Consider the following 6,000-nt stretch of genomic DNA (forward strand, 5'->3'; position numbering starts at 1 on the left):
CTTCTATGATAATACTTATGTGTATAATTACCCTTTTGCCCTTATGTCTATATTGAACACAAGGCATAAACCGTGTCATCCTTGTCCAGTTCAATATTGGGCCCATAGACATTTATCCTGTTACGCAGGATGGACAAATTCCATCTAGGTCACTCATGTCCCTCAGCATGCTTCGTGGAGTACCCATCAACTGTCTTTATGGTTATCCATCTACGGACAATGTTTGATCAGCAATAAAAGCACTTGACTTTACATCCATGGTCCATAGTGCTTTCAGGTCAAAGAGTGGTATACATCATTATCACCATGAGAATAACTTATGACACTTTGCATAACTTTCTATATAGTATTCTCATAGCGGGTCAATCCGGTATAAATATTACTCTTAATATTCATACCTATGTTTAAGACTTGATAACTCCTTATCCATGATCCATGAGATGTGATCATCAGTCTATATACATAATAGTCTTAATGCTTTAATGTTATCCCACTTCACAATAAAGCTCGACTACGGATACTTTAAGAATAGTGTCCTTATGTTTAATGTGATCTCATGATTAAGTCATACTTGATACATTAAACAGACTAGCTATTCTAGGGACTTTATTAAACAAACATAATAAAGAAAAAGCCTTTTATTATTAATAAATAATTCGATACAAGTACCAAAGGTATTCGCCTCTAGGGCTTACACCAACACGTCATCCATTTCATTGCATCATGTTTTAGAGATTTAGAGGGTGATAGTCAAGAGTATTACCGTCATCTGAATATTTGTAGTGTTTTTTATTATATTGAGAACTAGAAGCCTGTACACGTTTCTTTCTTCACCTTGTTTCACAAATTCAGCAACCATTGCGATGCTCGCAATATCAATTTACAATCCCCGGCAACGGCGCCATTTTGTTAGTTGTAATTTTAAGTGTCGGGTTTTTGTTATCGTATCCACAGGGATTGTAAGATATCACCGCCGTTCGATGGTTGTATTAATCTTAGCTTAAGTAACACAGGGGGTTTTGGTTTTAATCACGTTATCTTGCATAAAAAGGTAATACAATGCGGTAAAAGTTTGATTTGAATATTTGAGAAATATTGCCAAAGTTAGGGTTCAACGATCACTTTGCATGTATTTGTTCGGTCAACAATCTTATAAACTCCTTTAGATGATAAATTATTTCACAAAGTCCTCCCAATGTGTTTCTCTCGAACACACATTGTGAGTTTTCCCATTTTGATCGATTGTTTATCTCTAACACAACCTATCAAAATGACAACTTTTTGGTTCAACCTTATGGTGAACAAAATCATTCATTACTATCTCTAGCTAACAAACAAGATTGGATGAAAACCTAGGTTAAGAGTTGGTAAACATCTCTCGATCATAAACCAACACAAAGAGTTTTGAATAAGAACAAAGTTTTCATCATATATTCACCATTAAAGAGTTTACACATGAAGATCCTTACATTTACACACAAAGCTAATGATCATCTACATCTAACCTTGACAAATGGAGGACTTAGCTACTCATTTTCATGGTAGCTTGGTCGGCAAGTTTCGGAAAAAGGTTGATCAACATCCGAGTCGAATAATCGAGATTGGATGGGAATCCACCTTCTTTTTGTAAAAGATGGTTAAGAGATGAAGAGAAATGAAATTTAGGGCACAAAAGCTTCTAAGAACAATGCTGTAAAAATATCTAGAAAAAGTGCAAAAGTATGGAAAACTAGGTATGGCTCCAAAAAGTGGCACTTGCTACTTATAGAGTTGTACTGGGTTGTCATGCTCGTTAGGCGAGCAGAATGGCTCGCCTAGCGAGGGTCTAATTGAGGCACATGAGGCACCTGCGCCTAGAGAAACAGCCTATCTCAGACTGTCATGTTCGCCTAGCGAACAAAACCTTCGCCTAGCGAAGGGCACGCTTCAACCCTCGCTCCAGCGAGGTTGAGAGGTTTGGCTACAGGAATCCTCGCTGGGATCTCGCTGATGGCTCGCCTAGCGAGTGAGTGCTGGTTGCGCTTTTCACCAAGTCTGGACGTGTTCGCTGCAACGTTCGCTGGAAGCTCGCCTAGCGAGTCCTTCGCTACAGCTCTCGCCTAGCGAGCAAGCTGATGAATGCATCTTCTCTTTGGTTCCTTTGCCAACTTTCTTGTGTCTTCATTTTCAATTATTTCATGCCTTCTTCCTGCACAATAACACACAAATCAAAGGTACCAAGATCGTTTATCAATGTATTGCATTTCATCTAAAACAAAGGTGGTTTTGACAATTTAGCAAGGAAATGGAGTGAAAGATACCCATTTTTGATAGCTCAAATAAGCACTTTTGGGTATCTAACAACTCTCCCCAACTAGATTCTTGCTTGTCCTCAAGCAAAGTATGCCTCTTGAAGGACAAGAGGATTTGCTTTAAGAAAATGGTTTCTCCGAAGTTGGATAAAACGGCTCAAACACAAGCGAATCAGCATATACAAGTTTCCAACGGTTCGAATAAAATAATACACAAGAACTAAAACTTAATAGCTATGCGAAATATTTATCTATCTACAACAATATTATTCTGAATGAATCACCCTATCTCTCCTCTTCGAATAAGGAATGAAGAATTTACGCGTTTGCAACCGCGGGAATAATCTCACTCTCTAACAAATAATGAAGAAATCAATTCGATTCATACAATGTCTAACAATTATAAATGGTAATGTGGAAGCACGAAGATCACTAAGGGCTTTTCGGTTGAAGCTTGGTCAGGTTAACAAACAAGGGTCATTTCTAAGGCCATTGAAAACGAAATTGTCGATGCAAAAGAGACATTCATTGTACACATATTCACACATCTCGACTTCGTTCCATTTGTTTCTTATTTGAAACCTTCACAACTCTTATTTCACAACTCAATTTTTATTTTTCACTATTTTTCTTCCAAGCAAGCATTCATTTTCATTCTTTCTATTTTTGTTCTTTTCTTTCACATCATATTTACAAAACAGATGTTTCTTTTCTATATTTTTATTTTCAATGCTTGCTCGGTTTTTCATTTTTTTTCTCCAAGAGTTGTGGTACTTACCGATTCTCCCCAACTTATTTCTTACTCACCCTAAGTGAATGCTCTTAACTTTTTACGGCAAAAGAACAATAATCAAGATTTTCCGGGTTGTAAAAAAAAGATTTTTGAAATCTCGCTTTATTTCAAGCTGAGATTCAACTGTTTAAGCTCAAAGGGGTTAATGAATACTCTCTCTGCTCACAGATAAGTTGTTTTTGGATGTAGTTGTGCTCGATAGAAAACAAGTGCCTTGATCATTTCTAATTGCTTCCATATATTCACAATAATAAAAGACAAAGCATGAATCAAATGAATCAACAAAACTTATTAGAATCCAACATTTAAGTGTACAATGGAGGTTTCCTCACAATTTGTGGTTTTAAGTTCTAGATGAAACATTCATTCAATTATGTTGCAAAAAGACAATATTCAATTTACCAAAAAGAGTAAAGTTCTTAATGCATTCTAAAATTCTAGCCGGAGGTAACCATGTACCTTAGCCTTATTCACTTGTTTATTCTTATCATTGCCATCCAAGCTCGGATGCACCTTCATTGGGTACTTCTTTGAGGAGCAACCAATCTAGAGGGTTTGCCACTCAATCAACCAAAAATTTATTAAAACAACAAAATTTAAAACAGAAATAATAATATAAACTTCAAAATTAAAATTTGTTCGTGGGGGACAAAACACCCCAAAAGTACAAAACCAAAGTCAAAATACAGAATCCGAAAATACAATAGAAATAAACATAAAAACTGAAAAATACAATAACTTAACCCTCCAAGGGCTCAGAATCCTCCTCGCTACCGGCCTCAGAACCGGTAGCCTCATCATCATCATCATCATCAGCTGCACCACCAGAAGACGCACCAGCGCCCGCCCCCTCACCATACACAGGCCTGTCCACAGGCCAGTTGGCGTTAAGCAGAAACTGCTCACGCGTCATCAAGGCATGAGCACCACTTCCCTGCAGTTGTAACCGCTGCATAGAGTCGTGCATATCTATCATGGCACGCTGGGTTGCCGCCATCCATTCAAAACTGTAATCGCACACAGCTTGCAGGTAGGGATCTGGTCCAGGAGTAGAAGTACCAGGACCATCAGAAGCTCGGGTACTCTCTGCAGCTGTACTGCCTTTGGCATTCTTGGTCCTGCAATATTTGGCCACGTACCGGTCATCGATAGGCGACGGGATCCTTACCTGACCCCGAGACGGTAGTCTCACCTTTGCCTGAATGCATAAACTCATGATCAAGCACGGGAAAGCTAGGGGACAATTCACACGAGCCCCCGACTTTAGCCCGCTTTCGATCACGGACTTAAGCTCATTAGCGATGATCCTCGCCACATCGATCTGGACGTTGGAGAGGATACTGTGAACCAAATGTGCCACTGGGATCGGCACTGTAGAAGTGTGGGACTTTGGCTGGATGTTTGTCAGAACCAAAAGCAGTATCAGTTGAGCCATGGGAGTCATGTCCTCCCTATGATACCTCATTGGAACCCCAGATGGGTTCAGCTCAACAGATTTCCCTCTTAATAGCAGGGCGGCAGAAATGGCTTCAACATCCCGGTGAAGCCGTAAATCAGTGTGGTATGTGTCCCTCTCTTCGGCTCCCAGCTGGAGCGGTTCACCTAGGACTCGGTTAATGGCATCCCGATCAAATGCAACTGGACGACCGACCACTCTAGATATCCAAGTAAAGGGCTCGTCGTCATCAGGCAGTGCGTTTGCATAAAACTCACGCACCGTTGCTATGTCATAATGCTCAAGTGGGGAAATTAACCGATCCCACTTCTTTGTGTCAATCAACCCGGCGAATGCTCTGTTTGTGCCTTGGGGGTTGATGAGGAATCGCTTCTCCGAAAGAATTTTCCATTTTTCCAAAGCAATGTACCTGGCGGCCTGCTTCGGCCCGACAAATTTGTCGTTATCAAATTGGATCGTTACTGGACGGGAAGTGTTTCCTCCCTTCCTCTTCTTTGAATTTCCAGACCTTGATTCCATCTGCAAAATATAAAAGGAAACAACACACACCAAACAGATTAGACAGCAAAACCAAAATTTAAAGAACTGTCATGCTCGCTGCTGCTTCGCCTAGCGAAGTGGCAGCGAATGCTCGCCCCTGGTTCGCCTAGCGAGTTGCTAGTGAACCTTACGGGTTTTTGGGTTCTGCAGCATTTTCAGAGAATCTTTCCCAAAACCCACATTCTAATGGCTTCAATTTCAGAACCTAATGATTTATCAATTAAACGAACGTTTTATGCTATTGGGGATTACACATTTACATGCAAAACCTAAAATCCTTAATTGCAAAACCTAAAATCCCACATGCAAACCTAAAGTTTCCCATACCACAACTCATCCTAATTGACATCCAAATCGGAAATAACAGAGTTCAAACATACATAAAATGTAGTAGGGCAAACCTTAGTTACACGGATTGATTGAAATGTGAAGTGGAGTAAGGTTTGCAATCTTCCAATTAGGGTTTGAGTGTAGATGTGAGAGATGAAAATGAGAGAGTGTGGAGAGTGCTCGGTTAAAATGCCTCAGCAGAGTTGCAAAAACAGAAAAGTTGTGTTTGGGCCAAAATGAGTGGCCTGCTGAGATTTTAAATAAGTGCTGTCAAGCAGCGCTCGCTGCTGCTTCGCCTAGCGAGCAGCTAGCGAATCAGCTCGCTACTGCCTCGCCTAGCGAGCAGCAAGCGAGCATGACAACAATTGCCTTTTCCAAAGGCAGCAATCTAGGTACACTCAGCATGGTTTTAACAAGTTGAAACCCAATACAACAGAACAGGAAAACAGTAAATACTTACAATGTTGGGGTGCCTCCCAACAAGCGCTTGTTTAACGTCGGCTAAGCTCGACGGTGTGATGCTCACAGAGGAGCATCCAAAGGATTTGTGCAGCTTCCGCTATCCACTTTGTTGTTTGAGTTTCCGGGAT

The sequence above is a fragment of the Lathyrus oleraceus genome, chromosome 7 (assembly GCF_024323335.1).
Source record: "Lathyrus oleraceus cultivar Zhongwan6 chromosome 7, CAAS_Psat_ZW6_1.0, whole genome shotgun sequence".
Classification (NCBI taxonomy): domain Eukaryota; kingdom Viridiplantae; phylum Streptophyta; class Magnoliopsida; order Fabales; family Fabaceae; genus Lathyrus; species Lathyrus oleraceus.